The sequence below is a fragment of the Meriones unguiculatus genome, chromosome 5 (genome assembly GCF_030254825.1).
Source record: "Meriones unguiculatus strain TT.TT164.6M chromosome 5, Bangor_MerUng_6.1, whole genome shotgun sequence".
In the NCBI taxonomy this organism is placed as follows: domain Eukaryota; kingdom Metazoa; phylum Chordata; class Mammalia; order Rodentia; family Muridae; genus Meriones; species Meriones unguiculatus.
The window spans coordinates 42,806,400-42,824,774 of record NC_083353.1 but is presented as its reverse complement, the minus strand read 5'-3'; the positions used below and the strand labels follow the sequence as shown (position 1 = coordinate 42,824,774).

Genomic DNA, 18,375 nt, shown 5'->3' with positions numbered 1-18,375 from the left:
ACAATTTTTGTGTGTGTGTTTGAATATGTTTTAAGTTATCCTGGATAGGACTGGTGGGTGTTATGGTAACTGTTTACTTTACGAGGAACTGCAAACCAGTTTTGGTTGCTCTACCATTTAGCATTCCTCTCAGCAGTATACATTGGCAGTCCCTTCATCCTGTTTATCTGTTGTGCTGTTCCTATCCCAATGTCTATTTTATTGTAGTTTTGATTTATATTTTCCCTGATGGCTAAGGACGAAGAACATCTTTTTGTGTGGCCATTAATATCATCTTATTTGCTTATCCAAGTTCTTTGCCTGTTTTTAAATTGAATTTTCTTTGTTTTACTTTCTAATATATTCCAGATAGTTATTTAAGAGATGTGGGGGTTGGGAATATTTCCTTCTTCCTTCTGTAAGATGTCCTCTTACACTATAAAACAAAAACAAAACAAATGAGTACTTTTGAAAAACAGACATTTAGCATTGTACATATTATGGGGTGCAGCATGCTGTTCCAGCATGGGTGTAAAGTGCTGATGGTATCCACATGACTGGCATGTCCATTGCCTCAAACATCTCCCCATCATTTGCACAGGTAACATTCAAGGACCTCTCTGCTTGGCTATTGTCAACTACAGTTGTAGGAAGTTGGAATCTACTCTTACTGTAGGTACACTTTGAATCTTGTAGCTATTGTCTCTCTACCCTCAGTCCTCTTCTTAGCTTCTCAGAACCCTATTCTCCTTCTAAGATCATTGCTGTAGTGTCCAGTGGCATCTCCCTTCTTATGCCAGACACACATGATCTTGTTTTTAATGGTTGAGTAATATTTCTTTCTTTCTTTTTTTTTACATCTCCAACAGATTTATTTTTAAAGGAATGGCCTAAGCGAGAAAAAAAAAATGGGGTACAGAAGTATGGACCAGAAAATAAATACAAATGTATGCTGTTTTACTAATTAGTTTATAACCACAAAGGTACAGAGGATGGTGCCCTGTACAAAACACAACAGATTCAAACGAGGTGTTCCCTTAGCAAGGCTGAAGATTCAGTCTCTGGTATTTGGATCTAGGATGCAGTCCTTGTGTTTGGATGGGTCCCTGGGTGTTTGGCACAGCTGTGCTTCTAACCGGATTTGAACAGAAGAATGGCCACCTGACCCAGGTAGAACTAGATGAAGTGCTTGGTTTCATGTGTCACGTAACTACTGGAGTTTACCCCATGATGCAGTGCCAGGTGGGATTGTACTTCTTGTAAAACTCCTTCTTGATGTGGGCCGCAATGTCCTTTTCTGTGTTGTACTTCTCCAACGCTTGGGTAGCACACTCCACCGAGTCCTGTTGCATCTCTTCCGACATGTCTGCAGTTTTGATCACCGCCGTCTGGTTGCACATGGTTACCATGGAGCAGGGGCCAGCCAGCTCCTGCGAGCTCCTAGAAAAGGTGCTGGTGCCGCTCAAGCAGCCGAGTGGAGCCGGTCGCTACCGAAGCCGTGGTGCATCTAAACCATAATATTTCTTTTTAAAAAGATTAACTAAAATTTTTAAAATTATGTGTATATGTGTGGGGTGGGTTTGTGCACATGAGGGCAGGTACCCACAGAGGCCAGAAGAGGATATTGGATTCCCTGGCACTAGGGTTACAGGTTTGTGCATGCTGAGAATTGAACCCAGGTTCTCTGCGAAAGCCAGCAAGTGCTTTTAACTGTTAAACTATTTCTTCAGCTCATCATTTTCTTGATTCTGAAGCCAGGAGTTTTAAATTTTTGAACAAGCTCAGTTCGTTTTTCTTGCGTTTGCTTTTGCTGTCATATTTTAAAAAACCATTGCATGGTCCAAGGTAACACAGATTTACTAGGAGCTTAGTGGAAATTTATTAGGAGTTTTATAGTTTTATCTCTCTCTCTCTCTCTCTCTCTCTCTCTCTGTGTGTGTGTGTGTGTGTGTGTGTGTGTGTGTTTCTCTGTGTCTCTAGCTCTCTCTCTCTCCCCAAAGTCTTACTGTGTAGCATGGCTGGCCTGGCTATGTAGACTAGGCTAGCTAGCCTCAATCTCATAGAGACCTGTTTGTCTCCTGAGTGCTGAGATTAAGGTGTGCATGCCTTTGCCCAGTTTACTTTGAGCTCCTCCATGGAAGTCTTTGATCCATTTGAATTAGTTTTGTGTGGGTTAAGACAGAGGCCCCTGTTCTTTTGCCCGTGAAGTTTTGTCCCAGTACATTTGTTGCCACCTTTGCTGAAGGTCTGTTGTCCCTCAGTGTGAGTCTTTCTTTTTACTTCCCAATTCTTATTTTGTTTCTGACACAGGGTTTCTCAGTATAGCCCTGGCTATTCTGGAGCTTACTCTGTAGACCAGGCTGGCCTCAAACTCAGAGATCTACCTCCTTCAGCCTCCAAAGTAATGGGTTTAAAGGTGTGTGCCACTACTGGCTTGAATTTCTTCCTGTTTGCTTTTTTTTTTTGGGGGGGGGGTTGGGAGGAGTGGTGAGACAGGGTTTCTTTGTGTACCTCTGTCCTGGAACTTGCTCTGTAGACCAGACTGGCCTCTGCTTCCCAAATGCTAGGATTAATGGTGTGAGCCACCCAACTCTTACCCAAACCCCAGCCCTGTTTACTTTTGAAACAGGATTTTATATAGCTAAGGATGACCTTACATTTCTTATTCTCCTGCCTCAGGTACAAGGATTATGGCTTGTGTCACCATCCCTAGCTTTGATTGCCCTGTTGGGGTGGGGGTGGCAGAAAGATTTTTTTTTAAATTTATGTATACGTGTAAGTTGTCTTCTGACAACTTGCAGGAGAATCTGTTTTCTCTTTCAACCATGTGGGAACTTAGGAAGAGGAGACAGGAAGTTAGGTGTTCTAGAAATTTGCATGGTAGTAACAGTATGAAAGAGGATGAAGCTGTGCATCCCAAGTTTCTGCTGGCTTCTGAAGGCCCTGGGGGCCTTTCTTTTTTCATTTAAAAAATTATTTATTTACTATTTATTATGATTTATTCATTTTGTATCCTAGCTGTAGCCCCCCCATCTTTTCCTAATCCCATCCACCCTTCTCCTCCTATGCCTCTCCTCTAGTTCACTGATATCTGTCCGACTCTAGCCTATCAGGTCTCATCAAGGCTGGCTGCATCATCTTCCTTTGTGGCCTGGAAAGGCTCCACCCCCCAGGGAGAGATGATCAAAGAGCCAGCCACTGAATTTATATCAGAGACAGCCCCTGATCCCTTTACCACAGGGGGCCTCTGAAAGACTCTACTCATCAGAGTATCGAAGGAGGTGCTGAAACTCATAGCCAAACTTTGGGCAGAGTGCAGGGAACCTTATGGAAAAAGGAGGAGATAGAAAGACCTGGAGGGGACAGGAGCTCCACAAGGAGACCAACAGAGCCAAAAAAAACTCTGGGCCTAGGGGGCCTGCAGAGACTGATGCTCCAACCAAGGACCATTCATGGAAAGACCTAGACCCCCTGATCAGATGAAGCCCATAGGCTGCTCATTTTCTAACTGGGATCCTTTTTTAAGCCCTCCTTGTTGGTGTAGTTCATGAGAAGAAGACGAAGAAGAAGAAAAAAAGCCCTTCATCAGTGGACAGACCCATGAGGTTAGGATAGATGCCACCTATTATTTCTCACAAATGTGGGGTCCTGGGCATTGAGCCACCTCACCCTCAAGAACGTATATTCTTGGAGTTGGTGGGTAAGAGTCAGCATGGGAAGCAAATGTGCTGAGAGTAGTGTGTGAAGGGCATGAACTATAAAACCACTGGGTGTAGTGGGAGTTGGGGAAGGCCTCATGAAGGAGGTACCATTTGTATCGGGTCCTGATAGGTAAGTTAAAGTTTGCCTGGAGATAGATGACAGGTTCCTGGACACCTGTTGAATTCAGTGGGTTCAGAAGGTAAAGCAAAGGTATGAGGTTGGCACACAGCTGGTGAAGCTAGGGCTGGGACATGTAGGACATTTCCTGGAGGAAGTGGTTGTTACTGAAGGGTTTGTGGCAGGGAAGGGAAGATCTGTGGTTTTCTGAGTGGGGTGAAAGGGAGAGGCACAGGCATGATGGTTTAGTTTGAAATGTCAACTTGCCGAAACCCAGAGTCAACTGGGAAGAGAGCTGCAGCTAAGGAATTGTCTAGATCAGGTTAGCCTGAGGCCTGTCTGTGGGCTATTGTTTTGGCTGTTGATTGATGCTGGAAGACCCAACTCTCTGTGGGCAGCACTGTTCCCTGGGCAGGTGGTCCTGGACTGTGAGTGAGGAAAGCTAGCTGAACATAAGCAACAACCTGGTGAGCAGGCAGGATTCATTTGTCCCTCTCTCTCTGCTCCTTACTGGATGTGATATGACTTGAACTCCTGCCTTGAGTGCCCCTCAGTGACAGATTGTAACATAGAGTTGTATCAAATAAGCTTTTCCCTCCTCTAAGCTGCTTTTGGTCAGACTGTGATCATAGCAACAGAAATGAAGTTAGAATCCCAGGAGACTGTTTTAGAGACTAGCACTTGTACCCTGTGGGAAGGGATGAGGGGCAGGAAGGAGGAAATGCAAGTTAGGAAACAGGCTGGTGGTGTTGGCTGAGGGTGTGAGGTATGGGTGTAGGGAGAGGGCTGAGAGCTCTGTTGCTGCCTCCAGGAGGCCTGGTGGGTGCATAGGCGGGTGGCAGGCAGGGCGGCTTCAGGGCCCCTCTTCCTTGGCGAAGATGAAAGGGACTCCATTTGACTTCGTTTTATGCCAATCAGGTGCAGCTTTTAGATTCCTGGCAAGCTGCCACATTGCCCGCAGGCGAAAGTTGGCGGCCATGGTACTGTTGACCCTTTGTAGTAGATGGGAAAGTCTCTGCCTCGCGGATGGCCTGGAATCAGGAATTTGGAATGCATAGCTAATGCGCCCCACTCCAGACCTTTGGTGTTAGTGTTCCACAGGATCACATCTAATTGACTATTTCCAAACTCTTGTGCATTTTGACTGTACAAGCAAGGTATGTTGCCAGCAGCTGCAGCAGCAACCCCCCCCCCCCCCGCACTCCTTCTTGGTGGGGCTTCCTCATCTGCAGTGTTCTGGCTCTGTCCCTTCCAAGGGCTCTTGGTTCTTCTGACATAAGGGTCTGTGTGCTCAAGGGTACAGAGTGCTTTTCTAGCTACTTACGTGGTGTCTCTCTAATCTCTCCTGGAGTTCTATGTGATGGGACACTGTGTGTGAGGTGGCTCTGCTTTTCCTACCACAGTGGGTTTGTGTGAGCTGGCCAGGTGACCTGGGGGTGGGGGCATGTCAAGGTATGGAATCACCATCCAGAAGGAGTAGCCTTGGATCCTCCCTCATGGGTTCTTCTTCCTCAGACTCTTGAGCATTGGCTTTACAAACCTGTGAACCTAACTTTGTTTCTTTGGCATGAGGTAAGACCCAGAGGTCTGCAGTGCTCAGTGAGTATTTTTCTTCATGGCTGCCTTCTGACCTGGACATGGCAGCCATAGAATGTTGCTCTTTTTCTGTGTTACTTTTTAAAATGTGTGAGGTATTATTGTAGTAAAATAAAGGATGGAAGTTGCCATCAGCACCACTTTTAAGTGTTCAATAGTGTTTAAGTTTAGTACTGTTAAATATTCATTCACCACTCTGTTTCCAAACCTTCCTCTCGACACCAATCTGAACCTTCTTGCACAACACAGCTCCCAGTGCTTTCAGCTTCTGGCTGCCATCATCTTATTTTCTCCCGGGGAGCCTGACTACTCTAGGACTGTGGATAAGCATGTGCTGTTTGTTCTTCTGTGACTGACTGGCTTATTTCACTTAGTGTAATGTACTCAGAAGTCCCCTGTTGTAATGGTGTCAGGATCTCCTCCCTCTTTATGGAGTGTATATCCAGCACATTGTGACTTTCTGTGCATCTGTTGGTTTGGTTGAAAGTGAGGCAAATATGTTGCTGGGAACCATGAGTCTAGGAGGATTAGGTCCTTTCAACTCCTATTGATGTTTACCTAAGAGTAGGGTTGCTGGATACAATTTAAACTTATCCTTAAAGGAGGAAAGGCAAGTTCTAAAAATTAAGAGAGAACTATTTCTTTTTTTCCTTTAAATTAAAAAATGGTATATGTATGTGTGTGTATACACACACACACATACACACACACACACACACACACACACACACACACATATATACCATGTATATATGTATGATGTGGGGTCAGAGCACACAAGTTATAGTATGCCCATGGAAGCCAGTAGACAACTTTGCAGAGTTGGTTCTGTCCTTCTACCTTTACATGGGTTCTGGAGATAGAACTTGGTTACCAGGCCTGAGCAGTAATCACCTCTACCCACTAAGCCATCCCACTAGCCCTAAGGCTATTTCCTTAAAATTAAACACTGGGTATAGTGGTGTGGGTAGCTTTCTGACAGTGGAAACAGCAAAGTTGCCTCTGGAAGGGTAGTCTCTAGTTAGGCTGGCTTGAAGCCTGCTGTTCTGGGCATAGTTCTTGGCATCTGAAAGGTGGTCTGCCTCCCCGCTCCTGGGCTAATGTGAAATCAGATGTCAGTGTGGGAGACCATCAGCCCTGTGGGAGCTCTTATCCCATCGTAGTGTGTGCTGCAAGCCTATAGTCACTGCACCTGAGCCCCTGCAGTGGAGGAAGAACATGCCTGGAGAATTCTGGGCCACCTCCCAACTTCAATGGCTATCTCTCCAGCCCCACTCCTGCCCTTTCTCCAGTGATGCCCCTGCACTGACAGGCACTGGAGCACAGCCTGGGATGCTCAGGGTGTCCTCTGGTCTTTCAAGTGCTCTGCTCTTGGACCATTGTACCTGTGGTGTATATTCTGCTCCCTCCTGGCCTTCTCCCTAATCTTCTAACTCATTTCTTGGATGGATTGATGTACTCATTCCCCAGTACTTACTAAGTGATGGTGGAAGAAGAGGGTGGAGTCTTTGGGGAGAGTGCACCTAAGAGGCAGGAGATCTGCTTTCCTGAGAGTATTATTCTTCTTGGGAAAGTGCAGATGAGGTTCTGCAATAGTGATAAGCGCATTGGGTCCTGGCATGCTTTTCTTTTAGAAGCCACCAGCCTCTTACTTTCTTTGGGGTCTGTTCAAAATCACAGAAAAGAACCCAGGTTTTAGATTTTAGGTTCCACCCCTACTGACCTTAGGACAGATGGCTGGGGCAAGGGGGGTGGGGGGTGCTGAAAGGGCCACATTATCATCTGTGATGTCCCCAGGGAGGCCATGCAGACTGTCAGCTATTGAGTCTTGCTTCCCTGAATCTGTTAGCCCCAAGCTGTTTCACTGACATACATTTGGGAGCACTCCTGTCAGAGTCTGGGAGAGTTAGCAGGCACCCTGTCTAGTTATAATATTCTCTTGCCTTGGGAAGAAAGAGCTATATGTAGGTTAGCTTCCAAGAGGCTGTGGGATTGAGGCCTGCAGCTCCCTGTGTGAAGTCCTGCCTAAGCTTCTCAGACAGCTTTGGTAGTGGGTGCTGCATTTTGAGTGAGCCAGCACCGACCAAATGTCCTGCCAAAGGAGGACTGCACTGTGCTGCAACTCGGTGTCTGCAGGTCTCTCCCATGCATTTGCTCATTTGCCCACATGTGATTTTTCAGTCTTTGGGTGATTGCTTACCTGGTTACTTGTGTGGACATAATACTTTTAATATATATATATATATATATATATATATATATATATGTACACACACACACATATATATACTTTTAATATGTTGTTAAAATATATTAACTTCTTCACTTAGTACCAGCTACCATATTGACATAACTTACAAAATGCTGTCTTATAGGAACCTCACTGTGGCCCTACAAGGGTGGTACTACAGCTCTCTGGTAGGGAACCACAGCCACAGAAGTGACTTCTTGGGGTGGGGGTAGGAGGACATAGGCTCATTGATGGGCAGGATTTGGACATGGCTTATTCACTTCTTTGGTCTTCCCTGCTCCATAACAAAGTTTCATTGGGTGCCAAAATGGATTCCTTTGGAGTGGGAGGGCAGGAGAAGCACATTTTAAATGGAATGATTCACAGCACGTGGAATCTGTTCTAGCCAGGTAACTAGAGGGAAGAAGAAAAGATTCACCATAACCAACATGGAAAGTGAGGCCACCACAGGGCTTCCCCAGCCCACATTGCTGGGGAAGAGTTCATGCTTTGCTCTTTCTCTGCTGCTTCTTAGGATGTGGAATATTTCCAGTTCACAAAATGCACAGCATGTATCACACAGTGGCAAGGCCAGAGAATCTTCATGGCATGTGTCACACAGTGACAAGGCAGAATTTCTGAGCCTCACTGGGCTTCCTGGTCTTTTTAGCAGGAGGTGGAGGAGCTCTGTCCAGGTTGAGGACCATCTCTGTTACAGACGTCATTTCTTTTCCTGGCAGAGACCAGCAGTGTCTGGGTAGAAGCAGAGTGGTCATTTCAGTGGCAAGTTATTAGCCTCTTTCTATGTGGCCAAGCCATTCAGGGGATTTGTGGGACTCTCCACCAAACCTATGGGCCATGGAGTTTTTGTCACACGTGTTCTAGAAAGCAACTGAAATGAGCGGGGCTTCTTGGCATCATTCATCAACTATACAGAGGCAGATAGTATGTGTGAGTGCTTACAGTGCTGCTTGTGTTGGATTCTGAAACACGAAGCATCATACCAACTACAAGGCAGAGTAGAAAAAGATCTCCAGTTCCTTCCAGTAGCGTACATAGTGCAAGCACATGGGAGTCGCCATCTAGACAGATGAAGATGTCAACAGGCCACTTCCAGGGCTGCAGGTGGCTGACATCTAGTTTCCTTTTTAGAGAGTGTTTTCTCCCTGGTTATCCCATTGCCAGTGGTCATTCCCAGTGACCACGCCCCCCACCCCATGTCTGTAGTGAACTCTATTTGCCTGTCACTTTCTGCTCTCAGGCAAAAGTCTGCCCACAGCTCTGAGAAGACCTCTGCATTGATGCAGCCAGGCATCAGGCTGTGGCCAGCTGGTGCTCCTTGCCATACTTCTGCACCACTGTGTGGTTCCCAGTGGCAGTTGTGTAATACACACTGAACAGCATCTTTGTGCCTGCTGGCACTTTGAATTCTTTTATGGATTTATTTACTTTATTATTTTATGTATATGAGTGTTTTGTCTGCATGTATGAGTGTATGTGTACCATGTGTGTGCACGCTTTGTGTACTCTGAGGTCAGAAGAAGTCATCAGATCCACTGCAGCATCTGACTGTGAGCCACTGTGTGAGTGCTGGGAATCAAACCTGGTTTCTCTATAAGAGCAACAAGTGCTCTTAACCTCTGTGCCTCTCTCCAGATTCTTAATCTAGACTCATTTCCAAGCTTAAGGACGAGGCTTTTGGAGTTGAGGAAACATGAAAGAAACCTACCTTCATTCTGTTAGTTTGAATGTTAAAGTGTTGAAAATATTTTTCTGATACCCCAACCACAGTTTACTTTTCACGGCTGCACAGTGTCAGAACCAAGTTTTTGGTGTGGATGATTAACAGCACACATACTTCGAAAAGTCACTAAGTGGGGCTTGGATAATTATTTGTCTCCTAATGGAAACTGAAGTCTCTGTGTTAGGACTGAATACTGTATGTGGTGACAGCCGAGAGAAACACTCCAGAGTCTGCTTGGAGCTGCTTTCCTCCCCAGACACCTGCCAGACGCAGGTGGGCCTGGCTGTGCTGCCTTCTGCCTCTGGTTCTTTACTTCCCAGTTAAGTACTCCCTCCACCAGTCAGTTCTCAATGGCTAAGCCTTCTAGCATCCTGAAAGATATGCTGGGCCTGGGCATGGAGTCAGGATGGTAAAGCCATGTCGAGGAGAGTGGATAGAGGATTCTTGAGACACAGGGAGAATTCAACCTTCTCCCAGCAAAGTACATGTCACTCGTTCAGAAGAAGTCTGGGTCCCAGCAAAGAAGCATTGTTCAGAACAGCAGGAGGTTGCCCTTGCTGCCTGTCTGTGGGGGCCTATTCATGTGGGTAGGTTTGTACTGCAGCTAGGAGAGCCGGAGAGGAGTCTATGACTACTGTTTGTGTGAGTCAGTCTCTAAAGAGAAAAGGAAGTAAAAAGGTGATTTATAATACTTCTCTTCTGACATAGGTCATCTCAAATAACTGAAAAGATAAGGTACCCTGCTAGGCATGGTGGTGCAAAGACCTCTGAGTTCAAGGCCAGTCTGGCCTACAGAGCAAATTCTAGGACAGCCAGGGCTATATAGTAAGACTGTCTCAAAAAAACAAAACCAAAAAACCCACGGTGCCTGGCCAAATGAAATTGTTCATTTGTTACAATCAGCAGATAAAGAGCATGGGCACAGGGTTTCCCTCTACACTGATTTCACATGCACATTACTCTATAGGTAGAGTTTTTACTTAAGTGTGATTTGTGTGAGTATGGGTAGAATGTATTCTGTGACACAAGATTACAGTAGCCTTCATGTTTCTTTGAAATGTAAGGTTGTTTTCTCTAATTACTTTTTGATAATAGGCAAAACTATAAGAAAATAATAATGGACTGGTTTTCATGGTTGAAGTTGTATATTTGGGCAGTTTTCTTCTGCTGCTTTTTAACCTTAATGCTGTACCCTGAGCATTTTCCCACACCATTCAGTACTTCAGCAAACATTTTTTCATGCCTGTAGGCAGTCTACCAGATGAATAGTCAGTTGTTTAAGCATGTGATGGTATGGACAGAATTGACTTAGAGAAATTTTGTTCAAAAATTATGTTTTTCATTCCTGGCCCTTGGGTGGCCTCTATTAATGGGCACAAAATGACAAGTACCTTGTTGGGTTACTGAGAGCCTGTGCACTAGGACCGGTACACAGGAAGGGGACACTGATGCAGTGGTAGGGGTAGGGTTTATCGCAAGGTCCTCATGAGAACGTCCGTGTTCACGGGATAGGAATTAGCAGCTCAGCCTGGCCTCTCTTGTTGAAGGAATGTTGTCTCTTCTGTAGCCACGGTTCCCTCTCTTGCTTTCCCTGTTCTGTGTATTTTGGTAAGCTGCTTTACATCCTTTTGCAGTAAGGCAGATTAAGAGTAAATAAACATAACTGTTCCCTCTAATTCTGTGCGTCTAGCTTTGTCCAGTTTCTTGTTGCTGTAAATAGTGTAGTGTGGGGTATCTTTGTGCATTGAGGGCAAGCCTGAGCTGGAGTATTTCCTGGGACTGCGTTCCTAGAAGTGAAGCTCAGGGCCAGAGGGGCATGTACACTTTCACAGCTTGGTGCCCCAATGCCAAGTTGATTCTCAAAAGGTGGTACCAGTCTGCAGTCCCCATGGTAGCAGTAGGAGAGAAGACAGACACTTCTCTCTGAGGTACTTGTGAGTGTGGTATCCTTTCCAAGCTCTAGATCCTGGCTCTAGGTAGCAACATGGTTTTTCACCTGGCTGTTGTGTCTTATATCATTGTTACCAGAATCGAGCTCTGTCCTGCCTCCCCATGTAAATCTTGTTTCTGGGGGGAGGTGGTCCTGTCGCCAGCCAGTCCTGCCTGCAAGGACTGCCCCTCTGCCAGACAATGGGCACATTCAGACCCAACTCTGTTTTCAGTTATTAAAAAGCGGAGCCGGCTGTCTGCCTGAGACTTTAATCTTTGAGCTTTTATTCCCTCTCTTTTTTCCCTCCCCCAGCCTTTTGTTTGTGCAGTTCCAAACTGAGCTGTGGGATGTGTGGGTCCTAGAGTCTGAGCATGTTGGGCCTTCTCTTGGCATTGACAGAGAGTTGGAGCCTGAGCAGTCTTATTTCAGAGTAGGCAAGGGTGGCTGTGGATGGGAGGGCAAGCAGAGAGGAGAGGCAGGCTCCAGCAGCCTTAGGTCTTTGCAACAGCTTTGTGGTTTACATGGCTGTGGGGCAGAGGACCACCTCTTCATTCTGTCCCCATGCTTGCTTAGGACATTCCTGCCCTTGAATTGCTTAGTCTTTATAAAGCCTGCTAACTTGTGGCCTGTTAGTATTTTCTCTTGGGAAATAGTTGCTGTAGTCAAATTAAGTATATGTGTAATTGAATAAATGCAAAATCTTATAATACCCTCAAAATTCCTATAACACACCGAGAATATTCCAAACTCCAAAACGTCTTCCATCTTAGAGAGGGCACTCTGGTGGTGATGTACTTGTACCCTAAAGTGACATTTTGTCCAGGATCACTAAACAGCTGAAGATCAATTGGCAGAGCCATAATTCAGACCTATGTGTTACAGATTACAGAGACACTGTCCTTACTTTTGCAGGGATACTAGGGAACTCCTGTCTATGGAAGCACTTTTGTCAACTTGAACTCTCTCTTCTCCAAGATGTGGGCACCTTTCTGCCAAGCAAGCCTTTGACATGAACATGGAGCACATTTTCCTTCACCCTCCCCCCATGTATACAATAAAAAAAATGAGTTGTGTGTATGTGTTTGTATGAATGTAAGTGTACACGAGCATGTGCAGGTCTGTGGGCGCCAGAAGAGGGTGTTAGATCTCCGGAAACTGGAGTTACAGGCTGCTGTGTACTGCCTGTGTTGGGTGCTGGCAATGGAACTCCTCTCCTCTCGTCTTGAAGAGCAGTAAGCACGCATAACTACTCAGCCATCTTCCCAGCTTCCACTGTATCATTTTTTATAATTGAATATATCTTGCTTTTAGGCTTTTTTTTTTCAGACCACCAAGTCCCCACACTCAGGCATTCTATAAATGGTTCAGAGAAAGTGAGTGTTGCCTGGCCTTCTACAGGCAGGTAGCAGAAGGGCAGGGTGAATCCTCACTCAGTTATTGTTCCTGTGTGCATGTGTGAGGCTCTAATCTTCACAGGGGACTGGGCTTCATTGGCTTTGCATGTTCCTCCTTCCCCTTACTGGTGAGCTTCCTTTGTTACTTCAGGGTTCAGATTCTTCATAGCTTCATGGCTGTAGGACACGGCCTTGTATCTGTGCACCATTTAACCAGCTGCATGTGTTTGGAATGTCTTTCTAGATGAACACATCTTTCTGCACTTTTGTACTTTGTCCTTAGAAGTAGAAATAGCCAGGCATTTGTGTTATCATAGATGTTGTCAAGATGCTCTCCGAAAATGTGGAATTAATTGATCGCTTTATAAAAATAATTTAAGCTGAGTGGTGGCAGTGCACACCTTAAATCCCAGCACTTAGGAGGCAGAGGCAGGTAGATCTCTGAGTTCAAGGTCAGCCTGGTCTACAGAGTGAGTTTCAGGACAGCCAAAGCTACACAGAGAAACCCTGTCTCAAAAAACCAAAAAAGAAATTAAGTGTTATATAATATTAATTATTATTATAATATTGATATGATATTAATTATTATTTAAGTAAGTTGTCATCTGGGAAATTAAAAGCCTTGTCTCCATTTGTTTTTTTGAGTTTCTGTGCCCTGACAAACCGTCACACACACTTAGGTTTGTAAACTTGGATTTGGAAAACCCAGCTTCAAGGTTAGTCAGCTTTTATCCATTCTAAACCTGCAGAGGCATCCAAGACATTTTCCATCTGACTATAAAAGAATCCCCTGCGGTCTGTTTTTAGCTCAGCCTTGGTGGATAGGAAGAGAATATGGGTTAAAGCTCTGGGAAAATGGCCTGGGATTGTGAGCTCAAAGAGGAGTGAACTTGATGCAGGTTTCCTCAAACAGCCACAACACTGCAAGACAAACCTGAATTTCCTGTGGGAGCTCTTGGTCTTTATGCCACCCCAACTATGCCTGCAGTGTGTCTTCTTTTCAGAACAGCTGTGGCCACTTGGTAACTGTGTCTGTGGGGTTTAGTAGAGAAGCTGTGAACCATACAGTGCCTTTCAACCTTGGATTGAGATAGTTTACTGTTGGCTCCTTGTTAGCTGATAAAGCTTACAGGTGTGTTACAGCCTACATTGTAGCCTTTTTATTTTATTTTTTAACTTTGCATTTCTTTTTCTTAACCATCTCCTCCTTGAAGTCATGAATTGAAAGTGCTAGTGTCATTTTGTTCTTGTACATGTTAGAGTAAACATATAACCACTACAATAAAATTTGTATGTTACCTAAAATATGGTGCCTATATATATATACGCACAGGCAAACATTAATGCACATAAAATGAAAATAGATAAATCTCCAAAATGTGGGGGAAATGTCCTATACATTGGGCAACTGCATACTCTTGCCTAATGGTCCTTTACTCTGTTTTGTGCGTGAGGACTTGGAGCTGAGCTCTGATAGATATGGGGCACAGATAAGAGGTAAGGGATAGTGTCTGACCCAGATTTCTGGGTGTTCTTTGCAAAGCAGAGGTCTATGGGCAGCCAGGATCTGGGGAAGGTTTGAAGGAGCTCTTTGACTTTGGGGTCTGGGAAATCCCAAGAGATTGAAAGCCCAGAGCCCAGGAGAGCAGGACCCAGCTGCTGCATTTATGGTCTTTACTGGCATGTATAAAAACAACTGCCTGACCCAGCATAGGACAGAACTCAGTCTGGGGACTGGGAAGGGCAGATGCACCTGACTGGTATGGGCAAGAAGGAGGCCTGGTGGGCACTGTCATCTTGTTTGGTTTGGGAAGGACAAAGCATTGCAACTCTAGGACTCCGGGTACCTCTGCTTGTTTTTGGTTCTGTAGTACCCCTCCCAACTGGTTTATTCTTATAATGTTCTAATAGACAAAAGTTAAAAGAACTCACTGTATATTTGTCCCTAGATGTAGTGATTTGCTGTACTTCCCTAGATCTGATGCTTTGAGCTTAAACTTAACATTCTCTTAGTCAGGCGCAGGGCTTCACTGCATGTAGTGGAGCCAGCTTGGTTACATGGTGATTTTTATGCCAGCCTGGAGTACATAGCAAGACTGGTTTTTGTTTGTTTGTTTGTTTGCTGAAACAAAAACCTAAAAACAAAACCAAGCCAAAACAGAGTCAGAATCTTTGTTCATTCTCTTGCCTATTGCCTAATGTGGCAAGAAGAGGAGTCATCCTTTCTTGGTCTCATTATGGGGACAAAGCATTTAATATTTTTGCCAAGTGTGTTATTTGCTGTGGGATTTTTGAGGGCTTGTTTGGAGAGTCTAGCAGGGGAATGCTGTGACTCATAGAGCCTTGACCAAAGAGCAGCCCTCTTCTATCAGGGAAAGACATCCTCTTCTACTAAACACATAGCTTTGGGAAGGACACCCAGGGTGGCGACAGAGGAAGGGACGCTCACCTAGGCGGCCAGGTCAGCCAGATTAGCTCTGACAATCAATGGGGGACAGACGTGGCAACTAGCTCACCCTCCTGTCCTGCCATGGATGTTTTACATATGTCCTTTATTGTGTTAAACATCCCTAGCATGAGTAGTTATGGAAATTGCTGTTTTTATAAAACAGCATCTTCTGCAATGATCATATAGATTTTATTTTTCTATTAATTATGGTAAAGTATAAATGGAATGTTTTGACTGTTAAACATGATATTTTGTTTATGATTTTTCTGTTTAAACATTGCTTCAACTTTATGTTGCAACAACTTTTTGTTGTTGTTTTGTTTTGTTTGAGACAGGGTCTTGAGCTTCAGATGGCCTTGATCTCAGTACATAGCTGAGGATGACCTAGAACTCCTGGTCAAAGGACCGTATCTTCATATCTCAAGTGTTAGAATTATAGGGCTTTGTGCATACTAGGCAGGTACTCTACAAACAGTTACATTTCCAGACACTCATGTTTTGTGTTAGTTTTAGCCCAGTTCTAACATGTTCATGTGGATTTTTTATTTTTCAGTGTGAGCTACCTTATCCCTGCATCACCAGACAGTAGATGGTAAAAATGGGTAGTTATGCCCAAAGGTAGAAATTTCTTTGCTCCATCAGTAACATTCTAATGGCATTTGTTGAGGTCATGTTGCTTGGTTTGATTTGTAGCTCTCCAGTAATGCTTACATAAAAACTCATGCCATCCCCACCAGGCATTTACAAGTTTTAGAGTTGAATTACGATGGGCTGTTTGCTTACAGTGGTGTTGTTTCCACTTGGAGAGAGGAAGAGGAGTGTTGGCAACTACATAGGAAGGCACTGGACACTAATTCTAGGGTAGGGCAGTGAAGGTTAGGCAGCATTTCCAGTTAAGATTGATATTCCCGGTCAGGCAAACATGGCTGAGTAATTTCTGATCGGACTCTGGAGGGTCTCACTCAAGCCCTCTTTCTTGATTGTACCTACAATGCACAGGCAAGGCGTGGGCACCCCAGGATGTGACCTCTCTCTGTACAGATACCTGAGCAAATGATCACACAGGGTTCACATAATCCTGGCCTGTGAAGGATGGCCGAGGGAATGGAGGCCTGTGAGAATTCAGTGCTTGTCATAAATGACCTAAGTAGAGACAGGCTTGGCTTTGCTGACCTTCAAGGCTGGTAGGCTTTTCCCAAGCCAGACCTAACTTCTGCTTTTATACTGTGTGAAGGTATCTGAAGTTTGGAGTGTGTGCTTAGGCTTTAAGTATAAAATGGTAACAAAAGTTCCTTGTATAATCATTAGTTGATGCACCTTATTTATTGACTTGGTAATTGAGTCAGTGTTGTACTTGGCTTATGGACTATCAAGCATGGTGCTCCATTAGCTACAAAAACCAGCTTTCAGAATATGTCAGTCATCTGAGCATGAAGCAGGGTTGCCGAATGTCAGTGGTACCAGAAGTCTTAGTGAGAATTCTGTTAGAGCTAGGGGTCTCTAAAGCAGCCTGCAACATGTGAGTAGTTAAAATTATATGTTCCCAAATAACAAGACCTTTGCACACTGGCTAGCTCTTATAAGGAAGCAAGTAGAAGAGTCTGAACTTACTGAGTATTAGGTACAGGGACTCTGGCATCTTACCACTTTGTTAGGAAAGCTGGCTCCAACCCTTGCTCCATCACTGTAATCTTGGGTTAGTAACTTAAGCCACCTGGCACTTCAGTCAGTTTTCCTTTCTGCAAGGTAAGGATAATAAAATTGTATTTACAATAATCATTGTGAGGATTAATAAGTTAATATGTAAACTGCATAAAATAAAGCCTAGTGCATAGTTCACTCAGTAAGTATCAGCCAGCATTGTTCTGAATACTGGCATCTATTAATATAACTACACTTGTTTTTTATTTTTAGAAGAGGTTCCCTGCCTGCTTGTGTTTGTCCTGAGCACAGATGTCCCCTGCTCTCTTTTGTATGAGCCTGTGTAGAATTTTCAGAGTGTCTGTCACAGTTTCTATTGACTGTGTTCAGGAGCTTCCTAGAATCCTCCTAAGAATTCATATCTTCTGTGAAAAAAGATGCCCTGCCACCTCCTCACCCCCATGCTCAGTCATCTACATGACAGGGTTGCCCAGAGTGCATGCTGGTTGCATCCCGGGGTACCCATGCCTTCGCCATGTACTGTGGATACAGTCACTGAACAGAGAGAGCTCAAGTAAGTCCTTCCCAAATCTAATTGGAAACTCATCTAGCCATGTTTGTCTGGTGGGGAATGTTAAATGTAATTATATGAGACTTATTTGTCTAGGCATTAATGTGAAGAAAGGAGCATAGGCTTGTCACACATCCCTGTCAGGTACTTTTGCCATCTTCATGGCCGAGGTTTTCAGTGAGAAGTTATTGGCAGATAGGCAAGTTGGACTTGGCTTGCTAATTCTACAAATTCTATACAGTTTGAACTAACATGGGTACTTAAGATGTATAAGCTGAAATGAATCAAAATGTGATAGAGACCCTTCTGTCATTATCCCTTGCTTAGCTGTTTATTTGTTTTCTCACTCATCTGTTTACCTAAAAATTGATAGGCTTCTCCTCTAGGCTGGATAAATTCTGTGCTGAACTCAAGGCAAGGGACTGCCTTCTGGAAGCTTTAGTATAGGAAAACAGACATGGAAACCCCCTTTTTGGTGCCTCTGAGCAGGCTAGGGGATGGGAACCACAGGACAGTGGTGGACTGGACTGCTGGAGCAAGAAGGGATCTAAAGAGGGGCTCCCAAGCCACCAGGGTAGAGAGCTTTCTACATAGTTAATTCTATTGCACAGTTAATTCTATTGCAGTGAAATCTGCCTAAAGAGAGGGCCTCGGGCCTCAGCAGATGGACCGCTGGTCCCAGGCAGTACTTGTCTGCAAGGATCCTTTGCCCTGTAAACATTTTATTAGACCATTAAGTTGTCTTCAGCTTCTCCCACACCCACTAATGCCTGAGAACGCTAAGCATATGTTTCCATTTTTTATGAAAACTTGCCTTTCTAGAGCTTATTCTTTGTATTTTTTTGCCTCAATTTATCCTGCCAGAGTCCGTATCCCACAGATCTGGCCTGGAAGATAGGGTGGCCCAGACAGACCTAACTCCAGAGGCCCAGCCTTGCTAAGAAGTTCATTGGTGCATTATGGCTAGATGCCTTTGTAGTCCTTTATAGTCACTGACACTGCAGTGTAGGGAGGAGGATGTG

General features: G+C 44.6%; 1 protein-coding gene and 1 pseudogene across 2 annotated transcripts in view; one reads left to right on the top strand and one right to left on the bottom strand.

Annotated features, from left to right (window-relative positions):
• Positions 1-18,375, top strand: part of Eefsec (eukaryotic elongation factor, selenocysteine-tRNA specific) — a 197,277-nt gene that overhangs the window by 26,207 nt on the left and 152,695 nt on the right. The window lies entirely within an intron of this gene.
• Positions 930-1,379, bottom strand: LOC110549583 (dynein light chain 1, cytoplasmic-like; annotated as a pseudogene).